The sequence below is a fragment of the Dama dama genome, chromosome 18 (assembly GCF_033118175.1).
Source record: "Dama dama isolate Ldn47 chromosome 18, ASM3311817v1, whole genome shotgun sequence".
NCBI classification, from domain to species: domain Eukaryota; kingdom Metazoa; phylum Chordata; class Mammalia; order Artiodactyla; family Cervidae; genus Dama; species Dama dama.
In genome coordinates, this window is record NC_083698.1 from 14267726 (window position 1) to 14286310 (window position 18585).

The window sequence follows — 18585 nt, forward strand, 5'->3', positions numbered from 1 at the left end:
GCTCATAAACCTAGAAAGCATATTAAAAAGCAGAAACATCAGTTTGCTGACAAAGGTCAGTATAATCAAAGCTATGGTTTTTCCAGAAGTCAGTACAGAGTGAGAGTTGGACCATAACAAAGGCTGAATGTCGAAAAATTGATGCTTTTGAATTGTGGTGCTGGAGAGGACTCCTGAGAGTCCCTTGGACTGCAAGGAGATCCAACCAGTCAATCCTAAAGGAAATAAGTGCTGAATATTCATTGGAAGAACTGATGCTGAAGCTGAACCTCTACTACTTTGGCCATCTGATGCAAAGAGCCAACTCACTGGAAAACACCCTGATGCTGGGAAAGTTTGACGGCAGGAGAAGAGGGCAAAAGAGGATGAGATGGCTGGATGGCATCATCAACTCAATGGACATGAGTTTGAGCAAACTCCAGGAGACAGTGTAGGACCAGGAAGTCTGGTGTGCTGCAGTCCATGGGGTCACCAAGAATTGACAGGACTGAACAACTGAACAACTAAAACCAGAGATCAAACCCACACCCTGTGCAGTAGATCTGGGAGTCTTAACTGCCAGGGACTGCCAGGCAAGTCCCCTAAATGCATCTCTTTACCTGTTCAGTTCAGTTCAGTTGCTCAGTCATGTCTGACTCTTTGTGACCCCATGGACTGCAGTACGCCAGGCTTCCCTGTCCATTACCAACTCTGGGAGCTTACTCAAACTCATGTCCATCGAGTCAGTGATGTCATCCAACCGTCGCAGCCTCTGTTGTCCCCTTCTCCTCCCACCTTCAATCTTTCCCAGCATCAGGGTCTTTTCAAATGAGTCAGTTCTTCGCATCAGGTGGCCAAAGTATTGGAGTTTCAGCTTCAGCATCAGTCTTCCAATAAATATTCATGACTGATTTCCTTTAGGATGGACTGGTTGGATCTCCTTGCAGTCCAAGGGACTCTCAAGAGTCTTCTCCGACACCACAGTTCAAAAGCATCAATTCTTCGGCACCCAGCTTTCTTTATGGTCAAACTCTCACATTCACACATGACTACTGGAAAAACCATAGCTTTGACTAGACAGACTTTTACTGGCAGAGTAATGTCTCTGCTTTTTAATATGCTGTCTAGGTTGGTCGTAACAGACATTTAATGGGTAGAAAAGATGATCGTACATATTTCCTAAGTGTAATATTAACTTTCCTAGATATTATAAACATTTCAGTACTTCTAGCTTACTGCCAAGTGATTTATACAAATATTATCAAAGAAATGTAAAAAGAGAAGAGAAAGTACTATTATCTGATATCCTAGCTTAATGACAAAAAAAAATTTAAGTTGACAGAGATAAAAATGGTCACCATCAAAATGTTCTAAAGGACCAAAATATTCTTAAATACTTCTGTATCAAAGCCACCGCGGTCAGAAAGAAAGCAAAGTAGCCTGGACAAACATAGCAGTATCTCTGCAAAACAAGGTGGCTTGTCTTTGTAGGCCAAGAAGCAAGTACTTCCTATACAAAGACAAATGATAATTACTTTTCTATTCGAATTCAGTTCTCAACTGTGAAATAAAGAGACATTTTATTTGGATGCCGTCAACTCCAAATAGTTACTTTACTTAGGTAAAAATCTAGAACTCTGGGAAATTATTTTCGTATTTTTTAAATGCAAATTTGTAGCAAATGCCTAGATAAATGGCATCAAAAAGTATATAAATATTCAAGTTACATTAATCACTTGGAACGATCCTCTGAAGACATTTCATTCCTATTTAAATGAACCAAAGTAGGTGGGACAGACAGAGCAGTATCTCGGAAAACAATGTGGTTCATCCTCGCAGGCCAAAGAACCATAGCCTTGTTAGACCTTTTCAGGAGACCAGACCAAATTAATGGAAAACTGTATTAAAACAACTTGGAAATGAAGTATCACATGTTCTATGCGGACCCTTCCAGGCATTTGACCAAATACCCATAACCAGATACAGGAACACCTTTGAGACACTGTCAGTTTGGTTATAGTAATAAAGCAAGTCACTTAAACTTTTTGGTTTCCCAGTGCATATAAAAGTTTTATTTACACTATACTGTAGTCTATTTATTAAACGTGCAATAGCAGGATGTCTAGCAATGTACATATTATAATTTTAAAATATTGCTAAAAAAATGCTAACCATCATCTGAATCTTCAGCAAGTAGCAAGCTTTTTGCAATAGAAACTTCAAAGATCACTTATCACAGATTTGGGTAATAAAATTTGAAGTTACCAAAATGCGACAGACAAGAAGAGCAAATGCTGCTGGGAAACACAGTGCCCAAGCAGACTTGCCATGCACCTTCAATTTGAAGAAAAAAAAAGCAGTACCTGCAAAGCACAACTAACTAGGTTTGCTTGGATTTACTTTGAGATTTACTGGGAAAATTCAGTGTGATTTAAGTGAGTTGACTATCAATAAGCCATCTACCTCTGACTCTATACAATGAAAAATAGGCTCTGAAACTGCTTTGAAAATCACAGGAGGTCATTAGTGAATCATTTCCCTAGGTCTTCCTAATGCTAGTGAATCCCATTAATCGTGCTATAGCAATACACTTAAGCACTCAATTGGAGGGAAAAGAGGGATGACAAATGATTGCAAAGCACACATTTCTGCAGTAGGAAAAGCAAATTAAAACTATCACCAATTATTTTTATTGGAATCAGTCTTACTTGCAAACATCCTACTTGGCAAGGCTTTTTCCCACTGCTGTTACCTGTTCCCAGTAATTTTCCATATTTTCTCATAAAAGTCTAAAGCAGTGCTATCCAATGGAAATGTGAGCCACATATGTAATACTGAATAAACTAGCAGCCCCGCTAAAAGAGAAAAAAAGTGAAATTTTAAATAGATTTTAACACAATGTACTGAAAATAGTATTACTATTACTGCAACAGGTAAAATCAGTACAAAAATATTGACAAGATATTTTACATTGCTTTTCTCTATTAAATCGTCAACACTTAAAGCAAATTTCAATCCGGATTAACCAGCATTTCCCGTTTTCAACAGTCACCTGTGGCTAACTGTTACCGAATTGGAGTGTTGTTTCAGCGCATTTAATTACTTAAAAACTTAAACATTTAATTACATCAAGTGCTATGGTGAAGTTCAAGATCTCAGCAACGAGCTCCTGCACAGCTTCAAGACCTAGGTTACCTCTAGTGAATCTTACAAGAATGCGATCAATCAATGAAAAAGCTGAGTTACTGGTGCTTTTACATTATTTGTCAAGCACCAAGGGTAACAGACGGTGAAGAAATAATGTAGGCCACAGACTGGGGGCGGAAAGTGTTCCTTCACTCAAAATAGCAACATTAATTTGAAGCCGTTCCTATAAAACAGATAACCACTGAGAAAAGCCACGCCAGTTTTTCGGGTTTTTTTTTTTTTTTTTTTTTTTGCCTTTTCCCAGACCGCGCCGCCTGTCATCCTAAACTGATCTCTTCTGGGCAGGATTTGCTCAGCAAGTCACTTGTTGAGTCTTGCAACAAGAGATGGGGGGAGGGGTAGCTCGGAAAAACCGGGTGGGAAGCCGGAGGTAAGGAGTGTCCGAGGCCGTGACAGACAGCCCAGGAGACACTCTCTCCAGGATCAGAGCCTAGGGAACGCGTGGCCCCGCGACTCCCAGCTGCACCCGGACCACGTGCGCCCTCCAGCCCATCCAGGGCAGGGCCCTCAAAATGCAAAAATTTCCGCAGGCTTCGACGCAATATAATAATAGTAACAATAATAAAATAATGAAATTTACAGGCGCCAACTTAAACCGCCGCCGCCGTCTCTCCGGAGCGGCAGGGCCGCCGCTCTGGGGGGCCACGCGGCCCCTCTCTCCCGGACCACAGCGGAGGTCTTCCCGCCCCAGTTGGCTCCCAGGTGCGCAACAATCGGCCCCGCCTCCCCGGCCTGGCTAGAGCTGCAGCGTCCTGGGATGCCGGGATCCGCGTCTGCCCACCCTTCGGGCGGGCCAGGCTGCCGCGCATCTTCCTACCTCTCTGGGGGCAGCCCTGCGGCACGCTCGCTGCAAGGACGCCGCGACCCGTGGCTGCCGAGCCTACCTGGGCTCCAGTGGGGCGGGTGGGCCGGAAGGGCCCAGCTGCGGCTTGCAGGATGGGGGCTTTCTCTCACCCCTCACGTTACACCCTCCCGGCTCCTGTAATGCTTGCGGGAAGTTTCATCACTTCTGCAAAGACCAACCAACGCGCAGGGGCGTGGCCCGCGGGGCGTGAAGGCGCTGTAGCCGGGCCAGGACAGGATGCGGAGCTAGGGAGGCGGAGGAACGGCTCTTGTTTCCAGCGTCTTAAAGTGTTAGTGCCTCTGCGGAAGGATAACCTCAGAGGTCTGGCCAGGTACCCCACAGACACGTAAGATGGCCTTACCTGCTGTTCTGACAATTCATTAAACTTTCGTACCCGGTTTGTTCTTAGAGAAATTATCAGTAATTGATTGCAGTATGCCTTCTGCAGCGTATCTTCCTCATGTCCTTAACTGCCAAATCTTTAGCACTTTATTTCTTCCTTACTATAAGAGAGCATCTGATACATAGCTGTGGATACGCATATATTTGCCATATTAATAAATCTGAGGCAGATGGCTGGAAGGGTCTCCACCTTTTATTAAACGCAGGTTAGATTTCATTAGGTTCTTCTACCTCAGACAGAGTTACATTTCCCCTTCCTCTGAGCATATGGCTCAGTGTATTTGTCTTGTGACGGATCGTCAGATGTCTTCTGTGGTTGTATTGGTGCTCAACCAGAACGTCACCTTGTGTCGACTTCTTCACCTTTTGAGTCCCAGGACCGGCTCAGTGGATACATGGACTCACTTTGATTCAATTACTCATTACATTTGGTCGTTGACAAGTTATGCTTTCTGGAAAAGGACTGAGTTCCATTCCAGCCTGAATTTTATGACTTAGATAGTAATATGATCATTAGATACGTCCTATAACCTCTTTATATTTCCATCTTTAAAATAAGCAAGTGAGAGACTACTAGGGGTCCTTCCAAATTCTGAAATTTTCAAGTACTAAAGTGATGAGAGTTCTGAAGAGTTATAGCACCCAAGGAGGGAAATCAATTTTTTCATCCCCACATTATCAACTATCTCATCAAAAAACCCCATAGCATGTCAATCTGGTTATTTTTACATTAGACCCAGCTAGAAGAATATTATCTGAATTTACACACCTAATAGTTGTGGATCCAGGATGTAAAGCCATGTTTGTCTGGATCCCCAGGCCTTTTTCTTTTCATCACATCTGCCTGTGGAACAGAATGACAAGAAAATCTGGGTTATACTGGAAATGCTGACAGAGGAGAAAAGGGCTAATATAGCCTCTCTTATTTTTGCTAAACATGAATGGTTTCTGTTCAGGACAAAATATATTTTCTAGATTTCATCCCCATTCCTATATTGGAGAATTACCCTAAAATTAGACTTTTTCCTATTTATTATCTGCATGGAGACTCACCATTTTAAAGGCATTGTTGGACTTCTACCAGTACTGCCCTCAAATTTATTATGCAGAACCGGGAAAGACCTGCCCTCAGAAAAATACATTTAAGGCCTAATATTTCTTTGTAAGATTCAAGTCATGTTGATATGTAAAACCAAAATAGATGAGTGGCCCCTAAACCTTTTAAGTACAAAGATTCCTTATAGAATTTTGTTTAAAAACGTCTTCTTGACCTGCCCCCACAAGAAGGTAGTGTACTTTGAGAGTCTCTTTGATAGAGAAAACATGCTATGATAAAAATAAACAAGGCCCCGTGACTTCATTACACTCTATGATAAATTTGTATTTTACTGGTCACATCAGCACCAAAATAAGTTAAGAAATAGTAAAACTACATGTGCAGAGACATACTGAGGTCAGACTACAGTCAATGCTTGTCAGGGATACAGGTTTGATATCCTCATGTAATACATTCCCAACTAGTTCAGTAATTGCCAAGGATATACATTCCCTAAGAACAGTGGACACTGGTTGATGACAAGGATGATAGAGGACTAAGTTCTAAGGCTCTTTATTTCCCTAAATTGTCAGCATCAAATAGACTTTGCTACATCCTATTCTGTATACTACAGGCTTCCCAGATGGCTCAGTGGTAAAGAATCCTCCTGCCAATGCAGGAGACTTAGGAGACCCAGGTTCAATACCTGGGTCGGGAAGATCCCTTGGAGTAGGAAAAGGCAACCCACTCCAGTATTCTTGCCTAGAAAATCCCATGGACAGAGGAGCCTGGCGGGTTACAGTCCATGTGGTTGCAAAGAGTCAGACATGACTGAGCAACTGAGCACACACACATCTTCTGTATGTTAGTACTATCTCAAGCCTAAGGACAATTTGGAAAGTAGGTTTTCTACCCACATTTTATAATGTAAAAATAAGAGAAACTGAGAGATTTAGCCAAACACACACTGTTTGCATTAAATCATAAAGAACTGAATCATAATAGTATAAATCCCCTTTCCCTTTCTACCTCATCTAGGTAGCGGAAGACAGATATCATTTGATATGTTACCTGGTGCGGTTGGTGGTACTGTACTGGAAGTCTTTTGCTTGTCCCTTCAGAGCCACTTTCAGTCTCATGCCCTGCCTTCCCTGCCCTCCTCTTTCACTGGGAGTGGCTAAATGGTTCCACTTCAAGGAGCTGCAGAGGCTGGGAAGGAGAAGGACATCTCTTTTCCTGGCTCACCCACCGCAAAGCTCCTTTCCTGCAGCTCCTGTCTGCTGACCCTCTTTTCCTCCTTATCTGCAGATTCCAGGCACTGCTTCCTCCTCACCTCCTCAGGCCTAGCGCTGAGGTGCCGAGCCATCCTGCTCTCCTACGCCCTGTCCACACTTCTCTGATCAGTTCTAACTGGAGTGTGCCATCTGCTTCCTGTCACAGCCTGACCCCATACATCGGTCTTAAGTTATAACACTGAGTTTGTGGTGGATTAAACTACAGTAGGAGCTTCCCAGGTGGCTCAGCTATAAAGAATCTGCCTGTCAATGCAAGGGACATGGGTTCTATCCCTGGGTGGGGAAGATCCTCTGGAGACGGAAATGGCAATCCACTCTAATATTCTGAGAAATCCCACGGACAGGGGAGCCTGGTGGGTTACAGTCCATAGGGTCACAAAGAGTTGGACATGACTTAGCAACTAAACATCAACAACAAACTAGCATGGAGAATGATTCATGTTCTCTCAATTATCCAACAGAGAAGGCAATGGCACCCCTATCCAGTACTCTTGCCTGGAAAATCCCGTGGACGGAGGTGCCTGGTAGGCTGCAGTCCATGGGGTCTCGAAAAGTTGGACACAACTGAGCGACTTCACTTTCACTTTTCACTTTCATGCATTGGAGAAGGAAATGGCAACCCACTCCAGTGTTCTTGCCTGGACAATCCCAGGGACGGCGGAGCCTGGTGGGCTGCTGTCTATGGGGTCGCACAGAGTCGGACACGACTGAAGCGACTTAGCAGCAGCAGCAATTATCCAATGCAAATGAAAACTAAATTATGTTAGCCTATTTTCCCATGTCTTATCTCATTCTGAGATAATGATCTTATCTCATTATTGAATACTGAAATCTCACGCTAAAAGCTGCCAGGGAGCATTTAAAATTATTTGACCTTCAGTCCCTGGTTCTTTAGAACCAGAATAAAAGCCTCCTCTGTCAAGTAAAACCTGTAGGCCTATTCCCCATCCCCCAAATGTAATTGATAACACAAGACTGTACTTGTTAAGCCTTGAGAGCATTAATTAAAATAAAGTCTTTAAATTTCTTCGAAATATCTACTGAATTGTTTTTCTCTCAATTTTTTTGTAGGTAGATCCATTTTCTAGAATTTAAAAACTATATAGTTGTTAAGACAGTTACATGATAGTAGCTGTCCTTGGATATTTATTGACTAAGAAAAAGTACATGATAATAAAAAGCTTCATTGATGTTAATAACACCTTAAAGTAAATACCTGTTGAATTTAGTAATGGTGAGTTGCAGTGGAATAAGTGAGAAGAATAGAACGTTCTCCACTCTCTATAATGGACTGGATGAAACTTTCCTTGTGGTCCTCAGGAAAATGAATCCTTCCTTCCTATGGCTCACACGTGACTTACAGCTGATGTTCCAACCTTATAATGTTGGTAACCGAGTCTGAGTATGAGTCTTCTAGCTAGCTGTGAGCTCCGAACAGTTCTGTCAAAGCGTGTTAATGATGCCAGGTTAGAAAACTAGAATATTGAAGTCTATTCACAAGTATACAAATAGTTTATGTCTCTTGATCTTCTTGGGTTTCCACATCTGTAAAATAATGAGGCGGAAATAAACAAACTTTGGTGTTTCTTCTAGTCTTACAATTCTGTTAAAACTAAACAGACATGAGCTATTTACAGCATTCCAGTGTAGGAGTTCAGATCAGTAAGTGTTAATTTCTCATCTAAGAAACCCTTACATTTACCTTTCAATAAGATTTCCCCTTATTTAAAGATAATCGAGAATCAGAGATAGGACAGGACTTGGGATCACATAGTTATCAGGATTTGAACTCAAAGGGATCTGAACCCAGAATCCCTTGTCCACAACCCCACATGGCCTCTTGTCTGGGAGACTGATCTATATAAGAAGATTATCCTTTTTATTTCAGGGTACAAGTGAGACCCAGGTTGTGCTGTGTTAAAATATAGCATATTATCAAGTATAATCTCTTTTCTGGTCTTGCATTTTTTATTGGAAGCTAACAAAGATGCAGAGACACTTTTAAAATTGTTTTAGTTCAGTTATTAAGGATGTAGATATAGTTCCTTCTATTCCTGTTTTGAAAAGACTCTGGTATAGGTGTCCTCATCCTTCTCCATTCCCACTTACCCATCCCCACTCTGTCACTCCCATTTTACCCAATTCTATTATGTAAAATTAATATGCCCTATATGCAGGATCCACAGCCAGAGAACAGCTCTAGCTGAGAATATTAATTAAAACAAGAGTTTCACATGAGAATAATCTTGTTGGTATGTAGTTCTAAACAAGAATGTCTTTTTTAATGTCAAAATATTGAGCGGTTTATACATATAACAGTAGTTGTATATCAGCCTCCCGTTGATTGAGAAATATGTGATAAGCCACTTAAAATTCAGTGAAGACTTTGAAACTCATTTTGTGTTCTTCAGCATGTAAGAGCGTCCACGTATATCATATGTTAATAATTCATCACATGCATTCTTGATGCCTCCGATAGGCGAGAGTGGCAAGGACAAGTATAGGGTGATGTTGTAAATAGAATGGAAAGGACAATGGAGGTGACAAGGGTCATGAGAGGTTCGTAAGTGCAATGAAATGATCAGACTGACTTTTTCAAGAGCTAACCTCAACAACTGCGGGGAGAACCAACTGCAATGGGGAATAGCTTCCTACCAGCAGGAAGTCAATGAGAAAGCAGAGGAGAATGTCAGCGACGCTAGGATGCAGAACCTGATGGATGTGGAGACAGTGGCTATTAGGGAGAGGGAGAGGGAAAATCCAGAACAGTCTAAACTTGGGGACTGGATTGAAGGAGAAACCATAATGGGAAATAAGGAATATCAGAGGAGGAAATATTAGAACAGGGGCATCTGCAGGGTAGGGAAGGGGTTGGGTGATGTTTAGGTTAGTGCCTATTAAGATAGAAATGCCTGCATTCATGCTAAGTTACTTTAGTCGTGTCCAGCTCTTTGTGACCCAATGGACTGGAGCCCGCCAGGCTCCTCTGTCCATGGGATTCTTCAGGCAAGAATACTGGAGTGGTGGCCTGAGCTATGTCCATTAAGCAGTTGGATGGATATGCCAGTTTAAAACTAGGGCAATCTGAGTTAGACTTTTAGATGACAATAAAGCATAGTAACTATAACATCTTTAGAGTCAAGACAGACAGTGAGTTCAATCAACGCTCTGCCATTTGCTAACTCCCTGGGATTAGGGCAAGATTCAGAGCCTTACTGAGCAAAAACTTCCCCATTTGAAAATGAGGATAGTAATACTCAGAGGAGTTTTTAGTGTGGGTAGAAGGCAGACAAGGCAGATAAAGAAATTAGCAAAGTGCCTGACACATAATAGTAAATTCTCAGTAAATGTTAGATGCCATTATTATTACACAGGTTATTGAACCACGAATAGAGGTAAAAACTGAAACCAAAGGATTGGAAGTGATAGTTGTGGGAGGGAGTACGTGAGAGAGAATGATCAAAGGCAAGGCCTTGGAGATGCCTGAAGAGGCAGGCAGGGCATGAGCAGGCGAAATGGACTGAGAAGGTGTAGAGGTAAGGCAAAGAAGAGTCAGGAGAGAGTGCTCGCCTGAAAGCTGATGGAAGAGTTGGAACAAGTAGGAGGATGGATCAAAATCACCGCATTAAGGAGTTATAGAGCAGAAAATTAACAATTAGCTCTCTTAATGAGGACGTTGCTGTTGACCTGAACAAACAGAGCTTTGAAGAAAGGGTAGAGGCAGTTCACTGAAATAGCATTCAGCATTCCTAGGAGTCTAAAGCTTAATTACTAAAAATAGACATATAATTATAGGAATATGTAATCCAACTTAAAACCAGGAAGGGGCTAATTAGTAGTGTTAGCACAGCTGAAATGGTTCTCTCCAGGAACTTTTCCCTCAGTGTGTGATCATGGTATTATTTCTCTCATCTTAAAAACAGCAACAAATTCTTGACTCTGTAATTCTATTTCTTCCTCTGTCTACTGCTCCATCTCTTCTTAACCTCACAGCAAAATTCTTCCAATGGCTGAAATCCCCCTTCTCCAACTTTCTTCTACACTCACTCCAAAAGGACTTCTCTCCCACAATCCACAAAAATTGCTATTGTCAGAGTCACCAGTACCCTCACATTTCAAAGTCCAGCAGTCATTTCTTAGTCCTCACCTTGGTTGACCTTTTAGCAACATTTGATAGTCAATCATTGTCCTTTAAATGCTTAGCTTTCAGGATTCATATTCTCTTCATTTTCCTCTCTTTTTCCTAGGCACTCTGTCTCCTTTGCTGGTTCTTTATCATCATCTTGATTCCTTAATACCAGAGAGCCCTACAATTTAGTCCTTGGACACCCTTATGATTATTTTCTTAATCCATGGTCATTATTCACTCAGCAATCTAATCTAGTATCATGACTTTAAAAATATTTGCATGCTGATTCCCAAATTTATATTGTAAACTTAGATCTTTCCAGAAATTCCAGAATACTATGTCCATCTTCATTTCAGCATTTCCACTTGAAATATTTTTAAAACTGTAAATTTTTGAGCTGTGTATCAACTAAATCAATGCTTGTTAACCCTTTCAAGCATGTGGAACTCTTGCTAACTTAAACTTTAAACAATTCACATGAGAGTAGTTGTAATTGGCTATCCATTGACAGCAAAATGTATAATGAAACAACCTACTATGACTTTAGTCACACATTAAGTTTCTATTTCATTCACCATTATAGTCACTTGAAAAACATTCTATAGATGTATCAATTACATTACTTGTAGACAATGAAACAGCGACATCCACATTCACTAATTTGGGGTCACAAAGAGTTGGACACAACTGAGTGACTTTCACTTAAAAGCATTACAATTCAGAATGGGAAAAACAGAAATCCTTGTGTTTAACCCTCTCATCTTCAATCTTCTCTCATGATTTCCTGAAAGTACCACCAGCATCTGCTCACATCTTAAATACAGTTCAAAGGTCAAATAGCAGAAGATAAAATTTGAAAATACCCAATACACCATTAAATTGCCATGGTTTTGCTTTGTGATATTTTGACTGGAATTTAAAACTCACTTCCCTTTGTGTAAGACAATAAAAGAATGATTAATGTAAATCATGCATACATGTAAATCCATGGCTGATTCATGTCAATGTATGACAAACACCACTACAATATTGTAAAGTAATTAGCCTCCAACTAATAAAAATAAATGAAAAAAAAAAAAGAATGATTAACATAGTAAAAGACACTTCTTAGAAAAATTAAGGAGGCAGTAAGATGTAGGATGGAACTGTAGTGTGGAGAGACTAAAAGCAAGGAGGCTAGTTTGGAGGTGACAGGACATGTAAGTAGCAGCACAGACACCTCCCAGCTAAATTCCACAGGATTTGGAGCTAAGAGCAAGGGGAATGAAGGAGCAGAAGGATTCCAGGGTGACTCCCAACTGTCTATCTTTGTGTGAATGGTGACATAGTAACAATATCTGAAATACAAGCAGGGGAGATTTGAGAGAATGTAGGTTCAGTTTTGTTCATGTCAAAGTCAAAGTTTCTGGTAGGCATCTAGGTGATGACCCAATAGAAAGTTGAACATAAGTATCAAGTTCATCATTGTATTAATGGCATGCATCAAAACCATCTACCAAGATTTTTTATTCAGTAACAGTGAAAATGGACAAAGAGCATCTCTATTTAAAATAATTTTTACTGATGTCTCTGTAGTGCCCCAAAGGTGAAAAGCCCTGGTCTCAGGTTTAAGACCAAAATTGGGGTTGCTATTATATTGGGTGGCATATGGTAAGTTTAAAACAATGGTTTGTAGTCATATCTAAGACCAAATCCCAGATCTTTCAAGCTGTGATTTGAACAAGGAATGTAACATTTTTGAGTAAAACAGGAATACTATTAAGAGCCTTTCAAGGTTGTTATAAGATTTAAGTGATATTAAAAAATATGAAGAAATAAAAACAGTTCTCAACACATACTTGCTCAAAAAATGGTACATTTTATAAGTCGTAAGAGTGCTTTAAGAACAGAATTAAGCGTCCTGGAAGGACAAAAGGCGGGAATTAAAGGGCAGGCCTTGGAAACGCCAACATTTCAGGAGTGAGAAGGATGATCAAGCGAGAGGCTAGAGGGAATCCACGGAGAGCAGTGAACTAGAAGCAGTGGGGAAAACCGCTTCAGTAGTCACGGAACAGGCCAATAGCATCAATTTCAGGAATAAGGAAGACTAAAATAGAAAGTATATCGTTGGACTGGAAGACGAGGAATTCACTGGGGACTGAACAACAATTTTGGTAGAACTGTGAATCTAGGGAGTCCTCTTGACTGTACCCTTAGGGGAGGCACCTGAGGCTGATCCCTAAACAGGCTTGTGATCAGACATTGGTTTTAGTTTCTGATTGATGAATGTCTTCCCCAAGGGCCACCATGTCCTATATCTAAAATATATTGCTGCTTTTGAGTGGATTTTTCATGCAAGGTGGTTGTCAGAGCACCTAAGGGACAGAGAACTTGAACTTTATCAAGCTAATAGAAAAGAGTGAATACATGATTTTATGTCTCCTGGTACACATGGTAGAATGTGACCTAAGGACAACTTTCATTAAAACCCAGCTCAAGGTTTATCAGAAACTATAATTTTCTACCAAAACCATTCATTAAGGTAATCTTTGGGGCTTCCCTGGTGGCTCAGATGGTAAAGAATCTGCCTGCAATGCAGGGTACCTGGGTTTGATCCCTAGGTTGAGCAGATCCCCTGGAGAAGGGGATCACTACCCACGCCACTGTTCTTGCCTGGAGAATCCCATGGACAGAGGAGCCTCACAGGCTACAGTCCATGGGGTTACAAAGAGTTGGAGACAACTGAGCAAATAACACTTTCAGACTCTCAGGGTAATCTTCAGCTTTTGCCTGCTGTGTATTCCCTCCTTTTCTGTGGTGCAATTTTGAGATGCAGCAAAAGAAGAGAAGCAAAACGCAAAGGAGAAATGGAAAGATATACCCATCTGAATGCAGAGTTGCAAAGAATAGCAAGGAGAGATAAGAAAGCCTTCCTTAGTGATCAATGCAAAGAAATAGAGGAAAACAATAGAATGGGAAAGACTAGAGATCTCTTCAAGAAAATTAGAGATACCAAGGGAACATTTCATGCAAAGATGGACACAATAAAGGACAGAAATGGTATGGACCTAAGAGAAGCAGAAGATATTTAAAAGAGGTGGCAAGAATACACAGAAGAACTACACAAAAAAGATCTTAATGACCCTGATAACCATGATGGTGTGATCACTCACCTAGAGCCAGACATCCTGGAATGTGAAGTCAAGTGGGCCTTAGGAAGCATCACTATGAACAAAGCTAGTGGAGATGATGGAATTCCAGCCGAGCTATTTCAAATCCTCAAAGATGATGCTGTGAAAGTGCTGCACTCAGATATGCCAGCACATCTGGAAAACTCAACAGTGGCCACAGGACTGGAAAAGGTCTGTTTTTATTCCAATCCCAAACAAAGGCAATGCCAAGAATGTTCGAACTACCACACAATTGCACTCATCTCACACGCTACCAAAGTGAAAGTGAAAGTGACTCAGCTATGTCTGACTCTTTGTGACCCCAGTCCATGGAATTCTCCAGGCCAGAATACTGGAGTGGCTAGCCTTTCCCTTCTCCAGCGGATCTTCCTAACCCAGGGATGAAACCCAGGTCTCGCGCATTGCAGGCACATTCTTTACAAGCTGAGCCACAAAGGAAGGCCAGGAATACTGGAGTGGGTAGCCTATCCTTTCTCCAGCAGATTTTCCTGACCCAGGAATTGAACTGGGGTCTCCTGCGTTGCAGACAGTTTCTTTACCAACTGAGCTATCAGGGAAGCGCCATGCTAGCAAAGTAATGCTCAAAGTTCTCTAAGCAAAGCTTCAATAGTATGTGAACTGAGAACTTACAGATGTTCAAGCTGGATTTACAAAAGGCAGAGGAACCAGAGATCAAATTGCCAACATCCACTGGATCATCAAAAAAGCAAGAGAATTCCAGAAAAACATCTACTTCTGCTTTATTGACTACACCAAAGCCTTTGACTGTGTGGATCAAAACAAACTATGGAAATTCTTAAAGAGATGGAAATACCAGACTACCTTACCTGCCTCTTGAGATATCTATATGCAGGTTAAGAAGCAACAGTTAGAACCAGACATGGAACAATGGACTGGTTGAAAATTGGGAAAGGAGTACATCAAGGCTGTATATTGTCACCCTGCTTATTTAACTTATATGCAGAGTACATCATGAGAAATACCAGGCTGGATGAAGCACAAGCTGGAATCAAGATTGCTGGGAGAAATATCAATAACCTCAGATATGCAGATGACACCACCTTTATAGCAGAAAGCAAAGAAGAACTAAAGAGCCTCTTGATGAAAGTTAAAGAAGAGAATGAAAAAGTTGGCGTAAAACTCAACATTCAGAAGACTAAGATCATGGCATCTGGTCCCATCACTTCATGGCAAATAGATGGGGAAACAATGGAAACAGTGACAGACTATTTTGGGGGCTCCAAAATCACCACAGAGGGTGACTGCAGCCATGAAATTAGAAGATGCTTGCCCCTAGAAGAAAAGTTATCACCAACCTAGACAGCACATTAAAAAGCAGAGACATTACTTTGCCAAGAAAGGTCCACCTAGTCAAAGCTATGGTTCTTTCAGTAGTCATGTATGGATATGAGAGTTTGACCATAAAGAAAGCTGGGTGCCGAAGAATTAATGCTTTTGAACTGTGGTGTTGGAGAAGACTCTTGAGAGTCCCTTGGACAGCAAAGAGATCCAACCAGTCCATCCTAAAGGAAATCAGTCCTGAATATTCATTGGAAGGACTGATGCTGAAGCTGAAACTCCAATACTTTGGCCACCTGATGCAAAGAACTGACTTATTGGAAAAGACTGTGATGCTAGGAAAGATTGAAGGCAGGAGGAGAAGGGGACAATAGAGGAAAAGATGGTTAGATTGCATCACCAACTGGATGGACATGAGTTTGAGCAAGCTCTGTGAGTTGGTGATGAACAGGAAGCGTGGTGTGCTGCAGTTTGTGGGGTCTCAAAGAGTCGGACACGACCGAGCAACTGAACCGGACTGAAAGTCTGACTATAAATTCTGAGTGTGTGCTTTATTTTGCATAACGTGTTAGGTCGCTTTAGTCATGCCTGACTTTTTGCAACCCCATGGGACTGTAGCCCGCCAAGCTCCTCTGTCTAGGGGATTCTCCACTGCAGTGGGTTGCTATTTCCTTCTCCAGGGTATCTTCCCAACCTAAGGATTGAACTCGCATCTCTTACATCTCCCGCATTGGCAAGTGGGTTCTTTACCACTAGGGCCACCTGGAAAGCCACAACAGTTTGGTGTAATTTGGGAGGCGATGTGAAACAAAGACCTTGAAAATGGCAAAGGTGAAGTGCAGGGCAGGGACGTGTGAGTTCAGACTTTTGGGTGCTTTACTTTAGGTTCTTCCCTGAGTCCCCTCTGCACGCCCCCTTGGCAATACTACGAGTAAACTCTATCCTTGAAGAGTTTTCTGTTCAAAAAGACTTTGTTTATAAAGCGGGGGGATGGGAGGATTATAAACTGAATCTGTCTATTTATTCTTACCGCTTCTTAGCATTGCTATATGATCCCTTCAAAATGGGTGTCTTGTTTCTTGATGTTTATCTAGCTCAATTTTCTTCAGTTTTCCTCAATCCAAGGTTTAAGAAGGGTGTCTCACCCCTCCCAGGTACATGTAAAATCATCACTGTCTTTGGGTTATAGCAGCAACTCTCAAAATACAGTCTTCAACGAGATAAAAACTATTTTCTTAGTAATACTAAGACACAATCTGACTCATTCTCTAATGAATATACAGAGTATGAACTATTTATTGATATAGTTTCAGATTCCACACTACAACCAACCTTTAGAAACGATATTTGTCAAGTCTAGTGTATTATCAAAGAATAATATCCACAATTATCTCAAAAGGCTGCTAAAATACTCCTCCCTTTCCAACTACATATCTGCATGATTCTCTTCATATACTTATGCCAAACAACATATCACAATAGATTGAAAAAAGAAGCAGATATGAGAATTCAACTGTCTTCTAAGCCAGATACAAAAGAGATTTGTAAAAATATATAAACAATGCTGCTTTTATCACTATTTTTTGGAGGTGAAATTAAAATTATCTCTCATAAAATTATTATTTATGTTAATATATAAAGTTTTATAGTTTTATTATTCTAAAATGAATCAAGAATACATTTTTAAAAAATTCTCAGTTCTAATTTTTTTATACCATAAATATTGATAGATATATTCCACCTAAAAAAAAATCACCTAAATAGATACACCTATATTTGTATCTTTGAGCCAAACTGTTAGAACACAGTTGCAAGTCAGAATTATTAAAAATACAGGGCTAGTCTGGATTTTTTTTTTTCCCCAGAGATCTGCCACACTTGTTACTTGGAGTTTGCCTGGCTTGTTGCTCTTATAAAATAGTGAGCTTCTACCTTGTTTACATCTCTTTTAGGAGGAATTATAAATTCTTGTTGTTATTTGATTTCCAATCTTCTGCCTCCCATGCTTTAACTGTATACTGTTTTTCTCTTATTTTTCCCAGATGATGTCAAATACAATACCTGAAAAAGACATCTTATTCCAGATATATCTGTTAAATTAATGATGGGTAGGATAACTTTTAATCACTCTTCAGCAGGTTCCCTAAAGCCTTCTTTTTGATTCTCAGGCAAATCCCTGCTCCCTCTGTGTACCCTAGACCAAAAGAATGTTTAAATCCTGAATTAAAAACTCTGGGTAAAGTCCAGGTATGGATAAGCTTAAAGCCTTCCTCTAGATGACTGGTATGCAGCCTGTGCTATGAATTTCTGGGAACCACTTCAGATAAAGAAAATATTTTTATTCATCATGGTACCCAGCAGTACCAGCCCAAAGTCCAGAATTAAGAAGATTCTCACTTGTATGTTCCATTCAATCCCTTCAACATTTTATTACCATTTGATTGAAGATCAATTTTCCATTACTAGGGATAGACAGTAGTAGGCTAGGAGAAGACTCCTCAGGGTCATCCCAATTATATAACAATTGTATGATGTGTCCAGTAGACCTAGCATGGCCTCTTGGTATTTTCATGTTTGCGAAATAATGGACTAGGCTAAATAAGAGTTGGGGCTCTTCCTGGTGGCTCAGCGGTAAAGAATCTGCCTGCCAATGCAGGGAAGATCACCTGGCGAAGGAAATGGCAACCCACTCCAGTATTCTGGCCTGGAAATCCCATGGAGAGAGGAGCCTGGCAGGTTACAGTCTATGGGATCACAAGAAGTCAGACACAACTTAGTGACTAAACAACAACAACAACAAATACGGGTTAAGTTTCCTCCAGCTTTCGCATTTTGAGCACTAAATGGAAGTGCACTGTTTGGGCACATGGTACCATAGAAAAAGAAATCAATATTTGTTAATTTTTTCAAGTTCAATGCTATCTTATTTAAACTCCCAATAACCTTACAAAATAGGCTTTGTTCCTGTATTGAAGGTAAGGAAACTGAGGGGCACTATTTGGTGATTTTGTATAGAATTTTTAATCCAAGTAAGTCCAAGTCCAGAGCCCAGTCTCCTCTCTCACCACCCTTTACCAACCTAGGTGATCAATACTTGTCAATTTTAGATAATGGACCTGAGTACTGAAAGTCAAAGAAAAGAGTTTTATGTTCTTTTTGTGGTTCACAGTCTTGCCTATGGATGAATATTATAAGGAAACCATAAAAGAGTAGATGCTGGGATC

The 18585-nt window shown here is 40.7% G+C and overlaps 1 protein-coding gene across 5 annotated transcripts in view; it reads right to left on the reverse strand.

The window, feature by feature from the left end:
• Nucleotides 1-18585, reverse strand: part of ASNS (asparagine synthetase (glutamine-hydrolyzing)) — a 136174-nt gene that overhangs the window by 16783 nt on the left and 100806 nt on the right. For 2 of the 5 annotated variants that reach the window (XM_061164945.1, XM_061164941.1), the window contains 2 exons: nucleotides 7980-8308; nucleotides 5202-5276 (listed from right to left, as the gene is read on the reverse strand). The gene's annotated coding sequence lies outside the window, so the exon portion shown is untranslated. Of the gene's footprint in view, nucleotides 1-4070; nucleotides 4218-5201; nucleotides 5277-7979; nucleotides 8309-18585 lie in introns of those variants that run through there. The other 3 variants (XM_061164946.1, XM_061164944.1, XM_061164943.1) reach the window with 2 other exon arrangements.